Here is a 26,811-nt window from a genome sequence, read left to right as displayed (position 1 = left end):
TTTCAAAGATGCCCAGAACTGAGCTAAACGTTGTGTGTCTCCAACTCCTAGAAATAATTTCATGCCCCATCTCCCTTACTTCCAGCTAGTAAGGATCACATAATTTCTAACAAAGTTTTGACACAGATTCCCAATTCGGGCATTCAGAACATGTAGCACGTTGCTGTAAGCAAGCACATTCTCATTGAAAGTTGCAAGTTACTATGTAGGAACAAGTTTGTATAGGTATTTCAAAGATGCCCAGAACTTAGCGAAACTTGGTATGTGTCCAACTCCTAAAAATAACTTCATGTCCCATCTCCCTTACTTCCAGCTAGTAAGAATCACATAATTTCTAACAAAGTTTTGACACAGATTCCCAATTCAGGCATTCAGAACATATAGCACGTTGCTGTAAGCAAGCACATTCTCATTCAAAGTTGCAAGTTACTATGTAGGAACAAGTTTGTATAGGTATTTCAAAGATGCCCAGAACTGAGCTAAACTTGGTATGTCTCTAACTCCTAGAAATAACTTCATGCCCCATCTCCCTTACTTCCAGCTAGTAAGGATCACATAATTCCTAACAAAGTTTTGACACAGATTCCCAATTCGGGCATTCAGAACATATAGCACGTTGCTGTAAGCAAGCACATTGTCATTAAAAGTTGCAAGTTACTACGTAGGAACAAGTTTGTATGGGTATTTCAAAGATGCCAAGAACTGAGCTAAACGTTGTATGTCTCCAACTCCTAGAAATAACATCATGCCCCATCTCCCTTACTTCCAGCTAGTAAGGATCACATAATTCCTAACAAAGTTTTGACACAGATTCCCAATTCGGGCATTCAGAACATATAGCACGTTGCTGTAAGCAAGCACATTCTCATTCAAAGTTGCAAGTTACTATGTAGGAACAAGTTTGTATAGGGATTTCAAAGATGCCCAGAACTGAGCTAAACTTGGTATGTCTCCAACTCCTAGAAATGACTTCATGCCCCATCTCCCTTACTTCCAGCTAGTAAGGATCACATACTTCCTAACAAAGTTTTGACACAGATTCCCAATTCGGGCATTCAGAACATATAGCACGTTGCTGTAAGCAAGCACATTCTCATTCAAAGTTGCAAGTGACTATGTAGGAACAAGTTTGTATAGGTATTTCAAAGATGCCCAGAACTGAGCTAAACGTTGTGTGTCTCCAACTCCTAGAAATAACTTCATGCCCCATCTCCCTTACTTCCAGCTAGTAAGGATCACATAATTTCTAACAAAGTTTTGACACAGATTCCCAATTCGGGCATTCAGAACATGTAGCACGTTGCTGTAAGCAAGCACATTGTCATTCAAAGTTGCAAGTTACTATGTAGGAACAAGTTTCTATAGGTATTTCAAAGATGCCCAGAACTGAGCTAAACTTGGTATGTCTCCAACTCCTAGAAATGACTTCATGCCCCATCTCCGTTACTTCCAGCTAGTAAGGATCACATAATTCCTAACCAAGTTTGACACAGATTCCCAATTCAGGCATTCAGAACATATAGCAAGTTGCTGTAAGCAAGCACATTCTTTCAAAGTTGCAAGTTACTATGTAGGAACAAGTTTGTATAGGTATTTCAAAGATGCCCAGAACTGAGCTAAACTTGGCATGTCTCCAACTCATAGAAATAACTTCATGCCCCATCTCCCTTACTTCCAGCTAGTAAGGATCACATAATTCCTAACAAAGTTTTGACACAGATTCCCAATTCGGGCATTCAGAACATATAGCACGTTGCTGTAAGCAAAAACATTCTCATTCAATGTTGCAAGTTACTATGTAGGAACAAGTTTGTATAGGTATTTCAAAGATGCCCCGAACTGTGCTAAACTTGGTATGTCTCCAACTCCTAGAAAAAACTTCATTCCCCATCTTCCTTACTTCCAGCTAGTAAGGATCACATAATTCCTAACAAAGTTTTGACACAGATTCCCAATTCGGGCATTCAGAACATATAGCACGTTGCTGTAAGCAAGCACATTCTCATTCAAAGTTGCAAGTTACTATGTAGGAACAAGTTTGTATAGGTATTTCAAAGATGCCCAGAACTGAGCTAAACGTTGTGTGTCTCCAACTCTAGAAATAACTTCATGCCCCATCTCCCTTACTTCCAGCTAGTAAGGATCACATAATTTCTAACAAAGTTTTGACACAGATTCCCAATTCGGGCATTCAGAACATGTAGCACGTTGCTGTAAGCAAGCACATTCTCATTCAAAGTTGCAAGTTACTATGTAGGAACAAGTTTCTATAGGTATTTCAAAGATGCCCAGAACTGAGTTAAACTTGGTATGTCTCCAACTCCTAGAAATAACTTCATGCCCCATCTCCGTTACTTCCAGCTAGTAAGGATCACATAATTTCTCACAAAGTTTTGACACAGATTCCCAATTCGGGCATTCAGAACATATAGCACGTTGCTGTAAGAAAGCACATTCTCATTCAAAGTTGCAAGTTACTATGTAGGTACAAGTTTGTATAAGTTTGTCAAAGATGCCCAGAACTGAGCTAAACGTTGTATGTCTCCAACTCCTAGAAATAAATTCATGCCCCATCTCCCTTTCTTCCAGCTAGTAAGGATCACATAATTCCTAACAAAGTTTTGACACAGATTCCCAATTCGGGCATTCAGAACATATAGCACGTTGCTGTAAGCAAGCACATTCTCATTCAAAGTTGCAAGTTACTATGTAGGAACAAGTTTGTATAGGTATTTCAAAGATGCCCAGAACTGAGCTAAAGTTGGTACGTCTCCAACTCCTAGAAATGACTTCATGCCCCATCTCCCTTACTTCCAGCTAGTAAGGATCACATAATTCCTAACAAAGTTTTGACACAGATTCCCAATTCGGGCATTCAGAACATATAGCACGTTGCTGTAAGCAAGCATTCTCATTCAAGGTTGCAAGTTACTATGTAGGAACAAGTTTGTATAGGTATTTCAAAGATGCCCAGAACTGAGCTAAACGTTGTGTGTCTCCAACTCCTAGAAATAACTTCATGCCCCATCTCCCTTACTTCCAGCTAGTAAGGATCACATAATTTCTAACAAAGTTTTGACACAGATTCCCAATTCGGGCATTCAGAACATGTAGCACGTTGCTGTAAGCAAGCACATTCTCATGCAAAGTTGCAAGTTACTATGTAGGAACAAGTTTGTATAGGTATTTCAAAGATGCCCAGAACTTAGCTTAACTTGGTATGTGTTCAACTCCTAAAAATAACTTCATGTCCCATCTCCCTTACTTCCAGCTAGTAAGAATCACATAATTTCTACCAAAGTTTTGACACAGATTCCCAATTCAGGCATTCAGAACATATAGCACGTTGCTGTAAGCAAGCACATTCTCATTCAAAGTTGCAAGTTACTATGTAGGAACAAGTTTGTATAGGTATTTCAAAGATGCCCAGAACTGAGCTAAACTTGGTATGTCTCCAACTCCTAGAAATAACTTCATGCCCCATCTCCCTTACTTCCAGCTAGTAAGGATCACATAATTCCTAACAAAGTTTTGACACAGATTCCCAATTCGGGCATTCAGAACATATAGCACGTTGCTGTAAGCAAGCACATTCTCATTCAAAGTTGCAAGTTACTATGTAGAAACAAGTTTGTATGGGTATTTCAAAGATGCCCAGAACTGAGCTAAACGTTCTGTGTCTCCAACTCCTAGATATAACTTCATGCCCCATCTCCATTACTTCCAGCTAGTAAGGATCACATAATTCCTAACAAAGTTTTGACACAGATTCCCAATTCGGGCATTCAGAACATGTAGCACGTTGCTGTAAGCAAGCACATTCTCATTCAAAGTTGCAAGTTACTATGTAGGAACAAGTTTGTATAGGTATTTCAAAGATGCCCAGAACTTAGCTAAACGTTGTATGTCTCCAACTCCTAGAAATAACTTCAAGCCCCATCTCCCTTACTTCCAGCTAGTAAGGATCACATAATTCCTAACAAAGTTTTGACACAGATTCCCAATTCGGGCATTCAGAACATATAGCACGTTGCTGTAAGCAAGCACATTCTCATTCAAAGTTGCAAGTTACTATGTAGGAACAAGTTTGTATAGGTATTTTAAAGATGCCCAGAAGTGAGCTAAACTTGGTATGTCTCCAACTCCTAGAAATGACTTCATGCCCCATCTCCCTTACTTCCAGCTAGTAAGCATCTCATAATTTCTAAGGAAGTTTTGACACAGAATCCCAATTCGGGCATTCAGAACATATAGCACGTTGCTGTAAGCAAGCACATTCTCATTCAAAGTGGCAAGTTACTATGAAGGAACAAGTTTGTATAGGTATTTCAAAGATGACCTGAACTGAGTTAAAATTGGTATGTGTCCAACTCCTAGAAATAACTTCATGCCCCAACTCCCTTACTTCCAGCTAGTAAGGATCACATAATTCCTAACAAAGTTTTGACACAGATTCCCAATTCGGGCATTCAGAACATATAGCACGTTGCTGTAAGCAAGCACATTCTCATTCAAAGTTGCAAGTTACTATGTAGGAACAAGTTTGTATAGGACTTTCAAAGATGCCCAGAACTGAGCTAAACTTTGTATGTCTCTAACTCCTAGAAATAACTTCATGCCCCACTCCCTTACTTCCAGCTAGTAAGGATCACATAATTCCTAACAAAGTTTTGACACAGATTCCCAATTCGGGCATTCAGAACATATAGCACTTTCCTGTAAGCAAGCACATTCTCATTCAAAGTTGCAAGTTACTATGTAGGAACAAGTTTGTATAGGTATTTCAAAGATGCCCAGATCTGAGCTAAAGTGGGTATGTCTCCAACTCCTAGATATAACTTCATGCCCCATCTCCCTTACTTCCAGCTAGTAAGGATCACATAATTTCTAACAAAGTTTTGACAGAGATTCCCACTCGGGCATTCAGAACATGAAGCACGTTGCTGTAAGCAAGCACATTCTCATTCAAAGTTGCAAGTTACTATGTAGGAACAAGTTTGTATAGGTATTTCAAAGATGCCCAGAACTGAGCTAAACTTGGTATGTCTCCAACTCCTAGAAATAACTTCATGCCCCATCTCCCTTACTTCCAGCTAGTAAGGATCACATAATTCCTAACAAAGTTTTGACACAGATTCCCAATTCGGGCATTCAGAACATATAGCACGTTGCTGTAAGCAAGAACATTCTCATTCAAAGTTGCAAGTTATTATGTAGAAACAAGTTTGTATGGGTATTTCAAAGATGCCCAGAAGTGAGCTAAACGTTGTGTGTCTCCAACTCCTAGAAATAACTTCATGCCCCATCTCCCTTACTTCCAGCTAGTAAGGATCACATAATTTCTAACAACGTTTTGACACAGATTCCCAATTCGGGCATTCAGAACATGTAGCACGTTGCTGTAAGCAAGCACATTCTCATTCAAAGTTGCAAGTTACTATGTAGGAACAAGTTTCTATAGGTATTTCAAAGATGCCCAGAACTGAGCTAAACTTGGTATGTCTCCAACTCCTAGAAATGACTTCATGCCCCATCTCCGTTACTTCCAGCTAGTAAGGATCACATAATTCCTAACCAGTTTGACACAGATTCCCAAATCGGGCATTCAGAACATATAGCACGTTGCTGTAAGCAAGCACATTCTCATTCAAAGTTGCAAGTTACTATGTAGGAACAAGTTTGTATAGGTATTTTAAAGATGCCCAGAACTGAGCTAAACTTGGTATGTCTCCAACTCATAGAAATAACTTCATGCCCCATCTCCCTTACTTCCATCTAGAAAGGATCACATAATTTCTAAGAAAGTTTTGACACAGATTCCCAATTCCGGCATTCAGAACATATAGCACGTTGCTGTAAGCAAGCACATTCTCATTCAAAGTTGCAAGTTATTATGTAGGAACAAGTTTGTATATGTATTTCAAAGATGCCCAGAACTGAGCTAAACTTGGTATGTCTCCAACTCCTAGAAATAACTTCATGCCCCAACTCCCTTACTTCCAGCTAGTAAGGATCACATAATTCCTAACAAAGTTTTGACACAGATTCCCAATTCAGGCATTCAGAACATATAGCACGTTGCTGTAAGCAAGCACATTCTCATTCAAAGTTGCAAGTTACTATGTAGGAACAAGTTTGTATAGGTATTCAAAGATGCCCAGAACTGAGCTAAAGGTTCTGTGTCTCAAACTCCTAGAAATAACTTCAAGCCCCATCTCCCTTACTTCCAGCTAGTAAGGATCACATAATTCCTAACAAAGTTTTGACACAGATTCCCAATTCGGGCATTCAGAACATGTAGCACGTTGCTGTAAGCAAGCACATTCTCATTCAAAGTTGCAAGTTACTATGTAGGAACAAGTTTGTATAGGTATTTCAAAGATGCCCAGAACTGAGCTAAAGTGGGTATGTCTCCAACTCCTAGGTATAACTTCATGCCCCATCTCCCTTACTTCCAGCTAGTAAGGATCACATAATTTCTAACAAAGTTTTGACACAGATTCCCACTCGGGCATTCAGAACATGAAGCACGTTGCTGTAAGCAAGCACATTCTCATTCAATGTTGCAAGTTACTATGTAGGAACAAGTTTGTATAGGTATTTCAAAGATGCCAAGAACTGAGCTAAACTTTGTATGTCTCCAACTCCTAGAAATAACTTCATGCCCCATCTCCCTTACTTCCAGCTAGTAAGGATCACATAATTCCTAACAATGTTTTGACCCAGATTCCCAATTCGGGCATTCAGAACATGTAGCACGTTGCTGTAAGCAAGCACATTCTCATTCAAAGTTGCAAGTTACTATGTAGGAACAAGTTTGTATAGGTATTCAAAGATGCCCAGAACTGAGCTAAAGGTTCTGTGTCTCCAACTCCTAGAAATAACTTCAAGCCCCATCTCCCTTACTTCCAGCTAGTAAGGATCACATAATTCCTAACAAAGTTTTGACACAGATTCCCAATTCGGGCATTCAGAACATGTAGCACGTTGCTGTAAGCAAGCACATTCTCATTCAAAGTTGCAAGTTATTATGTAGGAACAAGTTTGTATAGGTATTTCAAAGATGCCCAGAACTGAGCTAAACTTGGTATGTCTCCAACTTCTAGGAAATACTTCATGTCCCATCTCCCTTACTTCCAGCTAGTAAGGATCACATAATTCCTAACAAAGTTTTGACACAGATTCCCAATTCGGGCATTCAGAACATGTAGCACGTTGCTGTAAGCAAGCACATTCTCATTCAAAGTTGCAAGTTACTATGCAGGAACAAGTTTGTATAGGTATTTCAAAGATGCCCAGAACTGAGCTAAACTTTGTATGTGTCCAACTCCTAAAAATAATTTCATACCCCATCTCCCTTACTTCCAGCTAGTAAGAATCACATAATTTCTAACAAAGTTTTGACACAGATTCCCAATTCGGGCATTCAGAACATGTGGCACGTTGCTGTAAGCAAGCACATTCTCATGCAAAGTTTCAAGTTACTATGTAGGAACAAGTTTGTATAGGTATTTCAAAGATGCCCAGAACTGAGCTAAACTTGGTATGTCTCTAACTCCTAGAAATAACTTCATGGCCCATCTCCCTTACTTCCAGCTAGTAAGGATCACATAATTCCTAACAAAGTTTTGACACAGATTCCCAAATCGGGCATTCAGAACATGTAGCACGTTGCTGTAAGCAACACATTCTCATTCAAAGTTGCAAGTTACTATGTAGGAACAAGTTTGTATAGGTATTTCAAAGATGCCCAGAACTGAGCTAAACGTTGTATGTCTCCAACTCCTAGAAATAACTTCATGCCCCATCTCCCTTACTTCCAGCTAGTAAGGATCACATAATTTATAACAAAGTTTTGACACAGATTCCCAATTCGGGCATTCAGAACATATAGCACGTTGCTGTAAGCAAGCACATTCTCATTCAAAGTTGCAAGTTACTATGTAGGAACAAGTTTGCATAGGACTTTCAAAGATGCCCAGAAGTGAGCTAAACGTTGTATGTCTCCAACTCCTAGAAATAACTTCATGCCCCAACTCCCTTACTTCCAGCTAGTAAGGATCACATAATTCCTAACAAAGTTTTGACACAGATTCCCAATTCGGGCATTCAGAACATATAGCACGTTGCTGTAAGCAAGCACATTCTCATTCAAAGTTGCAAGTTACTATGTAGGAACAAGTTTGTATAGGTATTTCAAAGATGCCCAGAACTGAGCTAAACTTGGAATGTGTCCAACTCCTAGAAATAACTTCATGCCCCATCTCCCTTACTTCCAGCTAGTAATTATTACATAATTCCTAACAAAGTTTTGACAGAGATTCCCTATTCGGGCATTCAGAACATATAGCACGTTGCTGTAAGCAAGCACATTCTCATTCAAAGTTTCAAGTTACTATGTAGGAACAAGTTTGTATAGGTATTTCAAAGATGCCCAGAACTGAGCTAAACGTTGTATGTCTCCAACTCCTAGAAATAACTTCATTCCCCATCTCCCTTACTTCCAGCTAGTAAGGATCACATAATTCCTAACAAAGTTTTGACACAGATTCCCAATTCGGGCATTCAGAACATATAGCACGTTGCTGTAAGCTAGCACATTCACATTCAAAGATGCAAGTTACTATGTAGGAACAAGTTTGTATAGGTATTTCAAAGATGCCCAGAACTGAGCTAAACTTGGTATGTCTCCAACTCCTAGAAATAACTTCATGCCCCATCTCCCTTACTTCCAGCTAGTAAGGATCACATAGTTCCTAACAAAGTTTTGACACAGATTCCCAATTCGGGCATTCAGAACATATAGCACGTTGCTGTAAGCAAGCACATTCTCATTCAATCTTGCAAGTTACTATGTAGGAACAAGTTTGTATAGGTTTTTCAAAGATGCCCAGAACTGAGCTAAACGTTGTATATCTCCAACTCATAGAAATAACTTCATGCCCCATCTCCCTTACTTCCATCTAGAAAGGATCACATAATTTCTAAGAAAGTTTTGACACAGATTCCCAATTCGGGCATTCAAAACATGTAGCACGTTGCTGTAAGCAAGCACATTCTCATTCAAAGTTGCAAGTTACTATGTAGGAACAAGTTTGTATAGGTATTTCAAAGATGCCCAGAACTGAGCTAAACGTTGTGTGTCTCCAACTCCTAGAAATAACTTCATGCCCCATCTCCCTTACTTCCAGCTAGTAAGGATCACATAATTTCTAACAAACTTTTGACACAGATTCCCAATTAGGGCATTCAGAACATATAGCACGTTGCTGTAAGCAAGCACATTCTCATTCAAAGTTGCAAGTTATTATGTAGGAACATGTTTGTATAGGTATTTCAAAGATGCCCAGAACTGAGCTAAACTTGGTATGTTTCCAACTCCTAGAAATAACTTCATGCCCCAACTCCCTTACTTCCAGCTAGTAAGGATCACATAATTCCTAACAAAGTTTTGACACAGATTCCCAATTCGGGCATTCAGAACATATAGCACGTTGCTGTAAGCAAGCACATTCTCATTCAAAGTTGCAAGTTACTAGGTAGGAACAAGTTTGTATAGGACTTTCAAAGATGCCCAGTACTGAGCTAAACTTGGTATGTCTCCAACTCCTAGAAATAACTTTATGCCCCACTCCCTTACTTCCAGCTAGTAAGGATCACATAATTCCTAACAAAGTTTTGACACAGATTCCCAATTCGGGCATTCAGAACATATAGCACGTTGCTGTAAGCAAGCACATTCTCATTCAAAGTTGCAAGTTACTATGTAGGAACAAGTTTGTATAGGTATTTCAAAGATGCCCAGAACTGAGCTAAAGTGGGTATGTCTCCAACTCCTAGGTATAACTTCATGCCCCATCTCCCTTACTTCCAGCTAGTAAGGATCACATAATTTCTAACAAAGTTTTGACACAGATTCCCACTCGGGCATTCAGAACATGAAGCACGTTGCTGTAAGCAAGCACATTCTCATTCAATGTTGCAAGTTACTATGTAGGAACAAGTTTGTATAGGTATTTCAAAGATGCCAAGAACTGAGCTAAACTTTGTATGTCTCCAACTCCTAGAAATAACTTCATGCCCCATCTCCCTTACTTCCAGCTAGTAAGGATCACATAATTCCTAACAATGTTTTGACCCAGATTCCCAATTCGGGCATTCAGAACATGTAGCACGTTGCTGTAAGCAAGCACATTCTCATTCAAAGTTGCAAGTTACTATGTAGGAACAAGTTTGTATAGGTATTCAAAGATGCCCAGAACTGAGCTAAAGGTTCTGTGTCTCCAACTCCTAGAAATAACTTCAAGCCCCATCTCCCTTACTTCCAGCTAGTAAGGATCACATAATTCCTAACAAAGTTTTGACACAGATTCCCAATTCGGGCATTCAGAACATGTAGCACGTTGCTGTAAGCAAGCACATTCTCATTCAAAGTTGCAAGTTATTATGTAGGAACAAGTTTGTATAGGTATTTCAAAGATGCCCAGAACTGAGCTAAACTTGGTATGTCTCCAACTTCTAGGAAATACTTCATGTCCCATCTCCCTTACTTCCAGCTAGTAAGGATCACATAATTCCTAACAAAGTTTTGACACAGATTCCCAATTCGGGCATTCAGAACATGTAGCACGTTGCTGTAAGCAAGCACATTCTCATTCAAAGTTGCAAGTTACTATGCAGGAACAAGTTTGTATAGGTATTTCAAAGATGCCCAGAACTGAGCTAAACTTTGTATGTGTCCAACTCCTAAAAATAATTTCATACCCCATCTCCCTTACTTCCAGCTAGTAAGAATCACATAATTTCTAACAAAGTTTTGACACAGATTCCCAATTCGGGCATTCAGAACATGTGGCACGTTGCTGTAAGCAAGCACATTCTCATGCAAAGTTTCAAGTTCCTATGTAGGAACAAGTTTGTATAGGTATTTCAAAGATGCCCAGAACTGAGCTAAACTTGGTATGTCTCTAACTCCTAGAAATAACTTCATGGCCCATCTCCCTTACTTCCAGCTAGTAAGGATCACATAATTCCTAACAAAGTTTTGACACAGATTCCCAAATCGGGCATTCAGAACATGTAGCACGTTGCTGTAAGCAACACATTCTCATTCAAAGTTGCAAGTTACTATGTAGGAACAAGTTTGTATAGGTATTTCAAAGATGCCCAGAACTGAGCTAAACGTTGTATGTCTCCAACTCCTAGAAATAACTTCATGCCCCATCTCCCTTACTTCCAGCTAGTAAGGATCACATAATTTCTAACAAAGTTTTGACACAGATTCCCAATTCGGGCATTCAGAACATATAGCACGTTGCTGTAAGCAAGCACATTCTCATTCAAAGTTGCAAGTTACTATGTAGGAACAAGTTTGCATAGGACTTTCAAAGATGCCCAGAAGTGAGGTAAACGTTGTATGTCTCCAACTCCTAGAAATAACTTCATGCCCCAACTCCCTTACTTCCAGCTAGTAAGGATCACATAATTCCTAACAAAGTTTTGACACAGATTCCCAATTCGGGCATTCAGAACATATAGCACGTTGCTGTAAGCAAGCACATTCTCATTCAAAGTTGCAAGTTACTATGTAGGAACAAGTTTGTATAGGTATTTCAAAGATGCCCAGAACTGAGCTAAACTTGGACTGTGTCCAACTCCTAGAAATAACTTCATGCCCCATCTCCCTTACTTCCAGCTAGTAAGTATTACATAATTCCTAACAAAGTTTTGACAGAGATTCCCTATTCGGGCATTCAGAACATATAGCACGTTGCTGTAAGCAAGCACATTCTCATTCAAAGTTTCAAGTTACTATGTAGGAACAAGTTTGTATAGGTATTTCAAAGATGCCCAGAACTGAGCTAAACGTTGTATGTCTCCAACTCCTAGAAATAACTTCATTCCCCATCTCCCTTACTTCCAGCTAGTAAGGATCACATAATTCCTAACAAAGTTTTGACACAGATTCCCAATTCGGGCATTCAGAACATATAGCACGTTGCTGTAAGCTAGCACATTCACATTCAAAGATGCAAGTTACTATGTAGGAACAAGTTTGTATAGGTATTTCAAAGATGCCCAGAACTGAGCTAAACTTGGTATGTCTCCAACTCCTAGAAATAACTTCATGCCCCATCTCCCTTACTTCCAGCTGGAAAGGATCACATTATTCCTAACAAAGTTTTGACACACATTGCAATTCGGGCATTCAGAACATATAGCACGTTGCTGTAAGCAAGCACATTCTCATTCAATCTTGCAAGTTACTATGTAGGAACAAGTTTGTATAGGTTTTTCAAAGATGCCCAGAACTGAGCTAAACGTTGTATATCTCCAACTCATAGAAATAACTTCATGCCCCATCTCCCTTACTTCCATCTAGAAAGGATCACATAATTTCTAAGAAAGTTTTGACACAGATTCCCAATTCGGGCATTCAGAACATGTAGCACGTTGCTGTAAGCAAGCACATTCTCATTCAAAGTTGCAAGTTACTATGTAGGAACAAGTTTGTATAGGTATTTCAAAGATGCCCAGAACTGAGCTAAACGTTGTGTGTCTCCAACTCCTAGAAATAACTTCATGCCCCATCTCCCTTACTTCCAGCTAGTAAGGATCACATAATTTCTAACAAACTTTTGACACAGATTCCCAATTAGGGCATTCAGAACATATAGCACGTTGCTGTAAGCAAGCACATTCTCATTCAAAGTTGCAAGTTATTATGTAGGAACAAGTTTGTATAGGTATTTCAAAGATGCCCAGAACTGAGCTAAACTTGGTATGTTTCCAACTCCTAGAAATAACTTCATGCCCCAACTCCCTTACTTCCAGCTAGTAAGGATCACATAATTCCTAACAAAGTTTTGACACAGATTACCAATTCAGGCATTCAGAACATATAGCACGTTGCTGTAAGCAAGCACATTCTCATTCAAAGTGGCAAGTTACTATGTAGGAACAAGTTTGTATAGGTATTTCAAAGATGCCCAGAACTGTGCTAAACTTGGTATGTCTCCAACTCCTAGAAATAACTTCATGCCCCATCTCCCTTACTTCCAGCTAGTAAGCATCTCATAATTTCTAAGGAAGTTTTGACACAGATTCCCAATTCGGGCATTCAGAACATATAGCACGTTGCTCTAAGCAAGAACATTCTCATTCAAAGTTGCAAGTTATTATGTAGAAACAAGTTTGTATGGGTATTTCAAAGATGCCCAGAACTGAGCTAAACGTTGTGTGTCTCCAACTCCTAGAAATAACTTCATGCCCCATCTCCCTTACTTCCAGCTAGTAAGGATCACATAATTTCTAACAACGTTTTGACACAGATTCCCAATTCGGGCATTCAGAACATGTAGCACGTTGCTGTAAGCAAGCACATTCTCATTCAAAGTTGCAAGTTACTATGTAGGAACAAGTTTCTATAGGTATTTCAAAGATGCCCAGAACTGAGCTAAACTTGGTATGTCTCCAACTCCTAGAAATGACTTCATGCCCCATCTCCGTTACTTCCAGCTAGTAAGGATCACATAATTCCTAACCAGTTTGACACAGATTCCCAAATCGGGCATTCAGAACATATAGCACGTTGCTCTAAGCAAGCACATTCTCATTCAAAGTTGCAAGTTACTATGTAGGAACAAGTTTGTATAGGTATTTTAAAGATGCCCAGAACTGAGCTAAACTTGGTATGTCTCCAACTCATAGAAATAACTTCATGCCCCATCTCCCTTACTTCCATCTAGAAAGGATCACATAATTTCTAAGAAAGTTTTGACACAGATTCCCAATTCGGGCATTCAGAACATATAGCACGGTGCTGTAAGCAAGCACATTCTCATTCAAAGTTGCAAGTTATTATGTAGGAACAAGTTTGTATAGGTATTTCAAAGATGCCCAGAACTGAGCTAAACTTGGTATGTTTCCAACTCCTAGAAATAACTTCATGCCCCAACTCCCTTACTTCCAGCTAGTAAGGATCACATAATTCCTAACAAAGTTTTGACACAGATTCCCAATTCAGGCATTCAGAACATATAGCACGTTGCTGTAAGCAAGCACATTCTCATTCAAAGTGGCAAGTTACTATGAAGGAACAAGTTTGTATAGGTATTTCAAAGATGCCCTGAACTGAGTTAAAATTGGTATGTGTCCAACTTCTAGAAATAACTTCATGCCCCAACTCCCTTACTTCCAGCTAGTAAGGATCACATAATTCCTAACAAAGTTTTGACACAGATTCCCAATTCGGGCATTCAGAACATATAGCACGTTGCTGTAAGCAAGCACATTCTCATTCAAAGTTGCAAATTACTATGTAGGAACAAGTTTGTATAGGACTTTCAAAGATGCCCAGTACTGAGCTAAACTTGGTATGTCTCCAACTCCTAGAAATAACTTTATGCCCCACTCCCTTACTTCCAGCTAGTAAGGATCACATAATTTCTAACAAAGTTTTGACACAGATTCCCACTCGGGCATTCAGAACATGAAGCACGTTGCTGTAAGCAAGCACATTCTCATTCAATGTTGCAAGTTACTATGTAGGAACAAGTTTGTATAGGTATTTCAAAGATGCCAAGAACTGAGCTAAACTTTGTATGTCTCCAACTCCTAGAAATAACTTCATGCCCCATCTCCCTTACTTCCAGCTAGTAAGGATCACATAATTCCTAACAATGTTTTGACCCAGATTCCCAATTCGGGCATTCAGAACATGTAGCACGTTGCTGTAAGCAAGCACATTCTCATTCAAAGTTGCAAGTTACTATGTAGGAACAAGTTTGTATAGGTATTCAAAGATGCCCAGAACTGAGCTAAAGGTTCTGTGTCTCCAACTCCTAGAAATAACTTCAAGACCCATCTCCCTTACTTCCAGCTAGTAAGGATCACATAATTCCTAACAAAGTTTTGACACAGATTCCCAATTCGGGCATTCAGAACATGCAGCACGTTGCTGTAAGCAAGCACATTCTCATTCAAAGTTGCAAGTTATTATGTAGGAACAAGTTTGTATAGGTATTTCAAAGATGCCCAGAACTGAGCTAAACTTGGTATGTCTCCAACTTCTAGGAAATACTTCATGTCCCATCTCCCTTACTTCCAGCTAGTAAGGATCACATAATTCCTAACAAAGTTTTGACACAGATTCCCAATTCGGGCATTCAGAACATGTAGCACGTTGCTGTAAGCAAGCACATTCTCATTCAAAGTTGCAAGTTACTATGCAGGAACAAGTTTGTATAGGTATTTCAAAGATGCCCAGAACTGAGCTAAACTTTGTATGTGTCCAACTCCTAAAAATAATTTCATACCCCATCTCCCTTACTTCCAGCTTGTAAGAATCACATAATTTCTAACAAAGTTTTGACACAGATTCCCAATTCGGGCATTCAGAACATGTGGCACGTTGCTGTAAGCAAGCACATTCTCATGCAAAGTTTCAAGTTACTATGTAGGAACAAGTTTGTATAGGTATTTCAAAGATGCCCAGAACTGAGCTAAACTTGGTATGTCTCTAACTCCTAGAAATAACTTCATGGCCCATCTCCCTTACTTCCAGCTAGTAAGGATCACATAATTCCTAACAAAGTTTTGACACAGATTCCCAAATCGGGCATTCAGAACATGTAGCACGTTGCTGTAAGCAACACATTCTCATTCAAAGTTGCAAGTTACTATGTAGGAACAAGTTTGTATAGGTATTTCAAAGATGCCCAGAACTGAGCTAAACGTTGTATGTCTCCAACTCCTAGAAATAACTTCATGCCCCATCTCCCTTACTTCCAGCTAGTAAGGATCACATAATTTCTAACAAAGTTTTGACACAGATTCCCAATTCGGGCATTCAGAACATATAGCACGTTGCTGTAAGCAAGCACATTCTCATTCAAAGTTGCAAGTTACTATGTAGGAACAAGTTTGCATAGGACTTTCAAAGATGCCCAGAAGTGAGCTAAACGTTGTATGTCTCCAACTCCTAGAAATAACTTCATGCCCCAACTCCCTTACTTCCAGCTAGTAAGGATCACATAATTCCTAACAAAGTTTTGACACAGATTCCCAATTCGGGCATTCAGAACATATAGCACGTTGCTGTAAGCAAGCACATTCTCATTCAAAGTTGCAAGTTACTATGAAGGAACAAGTTTGTATAGGTATTTCAAAGATGCCCAGAACTGAGCTAAACTTGGAATGTGTCCAACTCCTAGAAATAACTTCATGCCCCATCTCCCTTACTTCCAGCTAGTAAGTATTACATAATTCCTAACAAAGTTTTGACACAGATTCCCAATTCGGGCATTCAGAACATATAGCACGTTGCTGTAAGCTAGCACATTCACATTCAAAGATGCAAGTTACTATGTAGGAACAAGTTTGTATAGGTATTTCAAAGATGCCCAGAACTGAGCTAAACTTGGTATGTCTCCAACTCCTAGAAATAACTTCATGCCCCATCTCCCTTACTTCCAGCTGGAAAGGATCACATTATTCCTAACAAAGTTTTGACACACATTGCAATTCGGGCATTCAGAACATATAGCACGTTGCTGTAAGCAAGCACATTCTCATTCAATCTTGCAAGTTACTATGTAGGAACAAGTTTGTATAGGTTTTTCAAAGATGCCCAGAACTGAGCTAAACGTTGTATATCTCCAACTCATAGAAATAACTTCATGCCCCATCTCCCTTACTTCCATCTAGAAAGGATCACATAATTTCTAAGAAAGTTTTGACACAGATTCCCAATTCGGGCATTCAGAACATGTAGCACGTTGCTGTAAGCAAGCACATTCTCATTCAAAGTTGCAAGTTACTATGTAGGAACAAGTTTGTATAGGTATTTCAAAGATGCCCAGAACTGAGCTAAACGTTGTGTGTCTCCAACTCCTAGAAATAACTTCATGCCCCATCTCCCTTACTTCCAGCTAGTAAGGATCACATAATTTCTAACAAACATTTGACACAGATTCCCAATTAGGGCATTCAGAACATATAGCACGTTGCTGTAAGCAAGCACATTCTCATTCAAAGTTGCAAGTTATTATGTAGGAACAAGTTTGTATAGGTATTTCAAAGATGCCCAGAACTGAGCTAAACTTGGTATGTTTCCAACTCCTAGAAATAACTTCATGCCCCAACTCCCTTACTTCCAGCTAGTAAGGATCACATAATTCCTAACAAAGTTTTGACACAGATTCCCAATTCAGGCATTCAGAACATATAGCACGTTGCTGTAAGCAAGCACATTCTCATTCAATGTGGCAAGTTACTATGTAGGAACAAGTTTGTATAGGTATTTCAAAGATGCCCAGAACTGTGCTAAACTTGGTATGTCTCCAACTCCTAGAAATAACTTCATGCCCCATCTCCCTTACTTCCAGCTAGTAAGCATCTCATAATTTCTAAGGAAGTTTTGACACAGAATCCCAATTCGGGCATTCAGAACATATAGCGCGTTGCTGTAAGCAAGCACATTCTCATTCAAAGTGGCAAGTTACTATCAAGGAACAAGTTTGTATAGGTATTTCAAAGATGCCCTGAACTGAGTTAAAATTGGTATGTGTCCAACTCCTAGAAATAACTTCATGCCCCAACTCCCTTACTTCCAGCTAGTAAGGATCACATAATTCCTAACAAAGTTTTGACACAGATTCCCAATTCGGGCATTCAGAACATATAGCACGTTGCTGTAAGCAAGCACATTCTCATTCAAAGTTGCAAGTTACTATGTAGGAACAAGTTTGTATAGGACTTTCAAAGATGCCCAGAACTGAGCTAAACTTGGTATGTCTCCAACTCCTAGAAATAACTTTATGCCCCACTCCCTTACTTCCAGCTAGTAAGGATCACATAATTCCTAACAAAGTTTTGACACAGATTCCCAATTCGGGCATTCAGAACATATAGCACGTTGCTGTAAGCAAGCACATTCTCATTCAAAGTTGCAAGTTACTATGTAGGAACAAGTTTGTATAGGTATTTCAAAGATGCCCAGAACTGAGCTAAAGTGGGTATGTCTCCAACTCCTAGGTATAACTTCATGCCCCATCTCCCTTACTTCCAGCTAGTAAGGATCACATAATTTCTAACAAAGTTTTGACACAGATTCCCACTCGGGCATTCAGAACATGAAGCACGTTGCTGTAAGCAAGCACATTCTCACTCAATGTTGCAAGTTACTATGTAGGAACAAGTTTGTATAGGTATTTCAAAGATGCCAAGAACTGAGCTAAACTTTGTATGTCTCCAACTCCTAGAAATAACTTCATGCCCCAACTCCCTTACTTCCAGCTAGTAAGGATCACATAATTCCTAAAAATGATTTGACCCAGATTCCCAATTCGGGCATTCAGAACATGTAGCATTTGCTGTAAGCAAGCACATTCTCATTCAAAGTTGCAAGTTACTATGTAGGAACAAGTTTGTATAGGTATTCAAAGATGCCCAGAACTGAGCTAAAGGTTCTGTGTCTCCAACTCCTAGAAATAACTTCAAGCCCCATCTCCCTTACTTCCAGCTAGTAAGGATCACATAATTCCTAACAAAGTTTTGACACAGATTCCCAAGTCGGGCATTCAGAACATGTAGCACTTTGCTGTAAGCAAGCACATTCTCATTCAAAGTTGCAAGTTATTATGTAGGAACAAGTTTGTATAGGTATTTCAAAGATGCCCAGAACTGAGCTAAACTTGGTATGTCTCCAACTTCTAGGAAATACTTCATGTCCCATCTCCCTTACTTCCAGCTAGTAAGGATCACATAATTCCTAACAAAGTTTTGACACAGATTCCCAATTCGGGCATTCAGAACATGTAGCACGTTGCTGTAAGCAAGCACATTCTCATTCAAAGTTGCAAGTTACTATGCAGGAACAAGTTTGTATAGGTATTTCAAAGATGCCCAGAACTGAGCTAAACTTTGTATGTGTCCAACTCCTAAAAATAATTTCATACCCCATCTCACTTACTTCCAGCTTGTAAGAATCACATAATTTCTAACAAAGTTTTGACACAGATTCCCAATTCGGGCATTCAGAACATGTGGCACGTTGCTGTAAGCAAGCACATTCTCATGCAAAGTTTCAAGTTACTATGTAGGAACAAGTTTGTATAGGTATTTCAAAGATGCCCAGAAATGAGCTAAACTTGGTATGTCTCTAACTCCTAGAAATAACTTCATGGCCCATCTCCCTTACTTCCAGCTAGTAAGGATCACATAATTCCTAACAAAGTTTTGACACAGATTCCCAAATCGGGCATTCAGAACATGTAACACGTTGCTGTAAGCAACACATTCTCATTCAAGTTGCAAGTTACTATGTAGGAAGAAGTTTGTATAGGTATTTCAAAGATGCCCAGAACTGAGCTAAACGTTGTATGTCTCCAACTCCTAGAAATAACTTCATGCCCCATCTCCCTTACTTCCAGCTAGTAAGGATCACATAATTCCTAACAATGTTTTGACACAGATTCCCAATTCGGGCATTCAGAACATATAGCACGTTGCTGTAAGCAAGCACATTCTCATTCAAAGTTGCAAGTTACTATGTAGGAACAAGTTTGCATAGGACTTTCAAAGATGCCCAGAAGTGAGCTAAACGTTGTATGTCTCCAACTCCTAGAAATAACTTCATGCCCAAACTCCCTTACTTCCAGCTAGTAAGGATCACATAATTCCTAACAAAGTTTTGACACAGATTCCCAATTCGGGCATTCAGAACATATAGCACGTTGCTGTAAGCAAGCACATTCTCATTCAAAGTTGCAAGTTACTATGTAGGAACAAGTTTGTATAGGTATTTCAAAGATGCCCAGAACTGAGCTAAACTTGGAATGTGTCCAACTCCTAGAAATAACTTCATGCCCCATCTCCCTTACTTCCAGCTAGTAAGTATTACATAATTCCTAACAAAGTTTTGACAGAGATTCCCTATTCGGGCATTCAGAACATATAGCACGTTGCTGTAAGCAAGCACATTCTCATTCAAAGTTGCAAGTTACTATGTAGGAACAAGTTTGTATAGGTATTTCAAAGATGCCCAGAACTGAGCTAAACGTTGTATGTCTCCAACTCCTAGAAATAACTTCATTCCCCATCTCCCTTACTTCCAGCTAGTAAGGATCACATAATTCCTAACAAAGTTTTGACACAGATTCCCAATTCGGGCATTCAGAACATATTGCACGTTGCTGTAAGCTAGCACATTCACATTCAAAGATGCAAGTTACTATGTAGGAACAAGTTTGTATAGGTATTTCAAAGATGCCCAGAACTGAGCTAAACTTGGTATGTCTCCAACTCCTAGAAATAACTTCATGCCCCATCTCCCTTACTTCCAGCTGGAAAGGATCACATTATTCCTAACAAAGTTTTGACACACATTGCAATTCGGGCATTCAGAACATATAGCACGTTGCTGTAAGCAAGCACATTCTCATTCAATCTTGCAAGTTACTATGTAGGAACAAGTTTGTATAGGTTTTTCAAAGATGCCCAGAACTGAGCTAAACGTTGTATATCTCCAACTCATAGAAATAACTTCATGCCCCATCTCCCTTACTTCCATCTAGAAAGGATCACATAATTTCTAAGAAAGTTTTGACACAGATTCCCAATTCGGGCATTCAGAACATGTAGCACGTTGCTGTAAGCAAGCACATTCTCATTCAAAGTTGCAAGTTACTATGTAGGAACAAGTTTGTATAGGTATTTCAAAGATGCCCAGAACTGAGCTAAACGTTGTGTGTCTCCAACTCCTAGAAATAACTTCATGCCCCATCTCCCTTACTTCCAGCTAGTAAGGATCACATAATTTCTAACAAACTTTTGACACAGATTCCCAATTAGGGCATTCAGAACATATAGCACGTTGCTGTAAGCAAGCACATTCTCATTCAAAGTTGCAAGTTATTATGTAGGAACAAGTTTGTATAGGTATTTCAAAGATGCCCAGAACTGAGCTAAACTTGGTATGTTTCCAACTCCTAGAAATAACTTCATGCCCCAACTCCCTTACTTCCAGCTAGTAAGGATCACATAATTCCTAACAAAGTTTTGACACAGATTCCCAATTCAGGCATTCAGAACATATAGCACGTTGCTGTAAGCAAGCACATTCTCATTCAAAGTGGCAAGTTACTATGTAGGAACAAGTTTGTATAGGTATTTCAAAGATGCCCAGAACTGTGCTAAACTTGGTATGTCTCCAACTCCTAGAAATAACTTCATGCCCCATCTCCCTTACTTCCAGCTAGTAAGCATCTCATAATTTCTAAGGAAGTTTTGACACAGAATCCCAATTCGGGCATTCAGAACATATAGCGCGTTGCTGTAAGCAAGCACATTCTCATTCAAAGTGGCAAGTTACTATGAAGGAACAAGTTTGTATAGGTATTTCAAAGATGCCCTGAACTGAGTTAAAATTGGTATGTGTCCAACTCCTAGAAATAACTTCATGCCCCAACTCCCTTACTTCCAGCTAGTAAGGATCACATAATTCCTAACAAAGTTTTGACACAGATTCCCAATTCGGGCATTCAGAACATATAGCACGTTGCTGTAAGCAAGCACATTCTCATTCAAAGTTGCAAGTTACTATGTAGGAACAAGTTTGTATAGGACTTTCAAAGATGCCCAGAACTGAGCTAAACTTGGTATGTCTCCAACTCCTAGAAATAACTTTATGCCCCACTCCCTTACTTCCAGCTAGTAAGGATCACATAATTCCTAACAAAGTTTTGACACAGATTCCCAATTCGGGCATTCAGAACATATAGCACGTTGCTGTAAGCAAGCACATTCTCATTCAAAGTTGCAAGTTACTATGTAGGAACAAGTTTGTATAGGTATTTCAAAGATGCCCAGAACTGAGCTAAAGTGGGTATGTCTCCAACTCCTAGGTATAACTTCATGCCCCATCTCCCTTACTTCCAGCTAGTAAGGATCACATAATTTCTAACAAAGTTTTGACACAGATTCCCACTCGGGCATTCAGAACATGAAGCACGTTGCTGTAAGCAAGCACATTCTCATTCAATGTTGCAAGTTACTATGTAGGAACAAGTTTGTATAGGTATTTCAAAGATGCCAAGAACTGAGCTAAACTTTGTATGTCTCCAACTCCTAGAAATAACTTCATGCCCCAACTCCCTTACTTCCAGCTAGTAAGGATCACATAATTCCTAAAAATGATTTGACCCAGATTCCCAATTCGGGCATTCAGAACATGTAGCACGTTGCTGTAAGCAAGCACATTCTCATTCAAAGTTGCAAGTTACTATGTAGGAACAAGTTTGTATAGGTATTCAAAGATGCCCAGAACTGAGCTAAAGGTTCTGTGTCTCCAACTCCTAGAAATAACTTCAAGCCCCATCTCCCTTACTTCCAGCTAGTAAGGATCACATAATTCCTAACAAAGTTTTGACACAGATTCCCAAGTCGGGCATTCAGAACATGTAGCACTTTGCTGTAAGCAAGCACATTCTCATTCAAAGTTGCAAGTTATTCTGTAGGAACAAGTTTGTATAGGTATTTCAAAGATGCCCAGAACTGAGCTAAACTTGGTATGTCTCCAACTTCTAGGAAATACTTCATGTCCCATCTCCCTTACTTCCAGCTAGTAAGGATCACATAATTCCTAACAAAGTTTTGACACAGATTCCCAATTCGGGCATTCAGAACATGTAGCACGTTGCTGTAAGCAAGCACATTCTCATTCAAAGTTGCAAGTTACTATGCAGGAACAAGTTTGTATAGGTATTTCAAAGATGCCCAGAACTGAGCTAAACTTTGTATGTGTCCAACTCCTAAAAATAATTTCATACCCCATCTCCCTTACTTCCAGATTGTAAGAATCACATAATTTCTAACAAAGTTTTGACACAGATTCCCAATTCGGGCATTCAGAACATGTGGCACGTTGCTGTAAGCAAGCACATTCTCATGCAAAGTTTCAAGTTACTATGTAGGAACAAGTTTGTATAGGTATTTCAAAGATGCCCAGAAATGAGCTAAACTTGGTATGTGTCTAACTCCTAGAAATAACTTCATGGCCCATCTCCCTTACTTCCAGCTAGTAAGGATCACATAATTCCTAACAAAGTTTTGACACAGATTCCCAAATCGGGCATTCAGAACATGTAACACGTTGCTGTAAGCAACACATTCTCATTCAAGTTGCAAGTTACTATGTAGGAAGAAGTTTGTATAGGTATTTCAAAGATGCCCAGAACTGAGCTAAACGTTGTATGTCTCCAACTCCTAGAAATAACTTCATGCCCCATCTCCCTTACTTCCAGCTAGTAAGGATCACATATTTTCTAACAATGTTTTGACACAGATTCCCAATTCGGGCATTCAGAACATATAGCACGTTGCTGTAAGCAAGCACATTCTCATTCAAAGTTGCAAGTTACTATGTAGGAACAAGTTTGCATAGGACTTTCAAAGATGCCCAGAAGTGAGCTAAACGTTGTATGTCTCCAACTCCTAGAAATAACTTCATGCCCCAACTCCCTTACTTCCAGCTAGTAAGGATCACATAATTCCTAACAAAGTTTTGACACAGATTCCCAATTCGGGCATTCAGAACATATAGCACGTTGCTGTAAGCAAGCACATTCTCATTCAAAGTTGCAAGTTACTATGTAGGAACAAGTTTGTATAGGTATTTCAAAGATGCCCAGAACTGAGCTAAACGTTGTATATCTCCAACTCATAGAAATAACTTCATGCCCCATCTCCCTTACTTCCATCTAGAAAGGATCACATAATTTCTAAGAAAGTTTTGACACAGATTCCCAATTCGGGCATTCAGAACATGTAGCACGTTGCCGTAAGCAAGCACATTCTCATTCAAAGTTGCAAGTTACTATGTAGGAACAAGTTTGTACAGGTATTTCAAAGATGCCCAGAACTGAGCTAATCTTGGTATGTGTCCAACTCCTAAAAATAACTTCATGCCCCATCTTCCTTACTTCCAGCTAGTAAGGATCACATAATTTCTCACAAAGTTTTGACACAGATTCCCACTTCAGGCATTCAGAACATATAGCACGTTGCTGTAAGCAAGCACATTCTCATTCAAAGTTGCAAGTTACTATGTGGGAACAAGTTTGTATAGGTATTTCAAAGATGCCCAGAACTGAGCTAAACTTGGTATGTCTCCAACTCCTAAAAATAACTTCATGCCCCATCTCCCTTACTTCCAGCTAGTAAGGATCACATAATTCCTAAAAAAGTTTTGACACAGATTCCCAATTCGGGCATTCAGAACATGTAGCACGTTGCTGTAAGCAAGCACATTCTCATTCAAAGATGCAAGTTACTATGTAGGAACAAGTTTCTATAGGTATTTCAAAGATGCCTAGAACTGAGTTAAACTTGGTATGTCTCCAACTCCTAGAAATGACTTCATGCCCCATCTCCGTTACTTCCAGCTAGTAAGGATCACATAATTCCTAACAAAGTTTTGACACAGATTCCCAATTCGGGCATTCAGAACATATAGCACGTTGCTGTAAGCAAGCACATTCTCATTCAAAGTTGCAAGTTACTATGTAGGAACAAGTTTGTATAGGTATTTCAAAGATGCCCAGAACTGAGCTAAACGTTGTGTGTCTCCAACTCTAGAAATAACTTCCTGCCCCATCTCCCTTACTTCCAGCTAGTAAGGATCACATAATTTCTAACAAAGTTTTGAGACAGATTCCCAATTCGGGCATTCAGAACATGTAGCACGTTGCTGTAAGCAAGCACATTCTCATTCAAAGTTGCAAGTTACTATGTAGGAACAAGTTTGTTCAGGTATTTAAAGATGCCCAGAACTGAGCTAAACTTGGTATGTGTCCAACTCCTAAAAATAACTTCATGCCCCATCTCCCTTACTTCCAGCTAGTAAGAATCACATAATTTCTCACAAAGTTTTGACACAGATTCCCACTTCAGGCATTCAGAACATATAGCACGTTGCTGTAAGCAAGCACTTTCTCATTCAAAGTTGCAAGTTACTATGTAGGAACAAGTTTGTATAGGTATTTCAAAGATGCTCATAACTGAGCTAAACTTGGTATGTCTCCACCTCCTAAAAATAACTTCATGCCCCATTTCCCTTACTTCCAGCTAGTAAGGATCACATAATTCCTAACAAAGTTTTGACACAGATTCCCAATTCGGGAATTCAGAACATGTAGCACGTTGCTGTAAGCAAGCACATTCTCATTCAAAGTTGCAAGTTCCTATGTAGGAACAAGTTTCTATAGGTATTTCAAAGGTGCCCAGAACTGAGTTAAACTTGGTATGTCTCCCACTCCTAGAAATGACTTCATGCCCCATCTCCGTTACTTCCAGCTAGTAAGGATCACATAATTCCTAACAAAGTTTTGACACAGATTCCCAATTCGGGCATTCAGAACATATAGCACGTTGCTGTAAGCAAGCACATTCTCATTCAAAGTTGCAAGTTACTATGTAGGAACAAGTTTGTATAAGTATTTCAACGATGCCCAGAACTGAGCTAAACGTTGTATGTCTCCAACTCCTAGAAATAAATTCATGCCCCATCTCCCTTACTTCCAGCTAGTAAGGATCACATAATTCCTAACAAAGTTTTGACACAGATTCCCAATTCGGGCATTCAGAACATATAGCACGTTGCTGTAAGCAAGCACATTCTCATTCAAAGTTGCAAGTTACTATGTAGGAACAAGTTTGTATAGGTATTTCAAAGATGCCCAGAAATGAGCTAAAGTTGGTACGGCTCCAACTCCTAGAAATGACTTCATGCCCCATCTCCCTTATTTCCAGCTAGTAAGGATCACATAATTCCTAACAAAGTTTTGACACAGATTCCCAATTCGGGCATTCAGAACATATAGCACGTTGCTGTAAGCAAGCACATTCTCATTCAAAGTTGCAAGTTACTATGTAGGAACAAGTTTGTATAGGTATTTCAAAGATGCCCAGAACTTAGCTAAACTTGGTATGTGTCCAATTCCTAAAAATAACTTCATGTCCCATCTCCCTTACTTCCAGCTAGTAAGAATCACATAATTTCTAACAAAGTTTTGACACAGATTCCCAATTCAGGCATTCAGAACATATAGCACGTTGCTGTAAGCAAGCACATTCTCATTCAAAGTTGCAAGTTACTATGTAGAAACAAGTGTGTATGGGTATTTCAAAGATGCCCAGAACTGAGCTAAACGTTCTGTGTCTCCAACTCCTAGATATAACTTCATGCCCCATCTCCCTTACTTCCAGCTAGTAAGGATCACATAATTCCTAACAAAGTTTTGACACAGATTCCCAATTCGGGCATTCAGAACATGTAGCACGTTGCTGTAAGCAAGCACATTCTCATTCAAAGTTGCAAGTTACTATGTAGGAACAAGTTTGTATAGGTATTTCAAAGATGCCCAGAACTGAGCTAAACGTTGTATGTCTCCAACTCCTAGAAATAACTTCATGCCCCATCTCCCTTACTTCCAGCTAGTAAGGATCACATAATTCCTAACAAAGTTTTGACACAGATTCCCAATTCGGGCATTCAGAACATATAGCACGTTGCTGTAAGCAAGAGCATTCTCATTCAAAGTTGCAAGTTACTATGTAGGAACAAGTTTGTATAGGTATTTTAAAGATGCCCAGAACTGAGCTAAACTTGGTATGTCTCCAACTCCTAGAAATGACTTCATGCCCCATCTCCCTTACTTCCAGCTAGTAAGGATCACATAATTCCTAACAAAGTTTTGACACAGATTCCCAATTCGGGCATTCAGAACATATAGCACGTTGCTGTAAGCAAGC

The sequence above is a fragment of the Diceros bicornis genome, chromosome 41, assembly GCF_020826845.1.
Source record: "Diceros bicornis minor isolate mBicDic1 chromosome 41, mDicBic1.mat.cur, whole genome shotgun sequence".
Classification (NCBI taxonomy): Eukaryota; Metazoa; Chordata; class Mammalia; order Perissodactyla; family Rhinocerotidae; genus Diceros; species Diceros bicornis.
The sequence above is the reverse complement of the archived record's forward strand: the minus strand, read 5'-3'. Positions refer to the sequence as shown.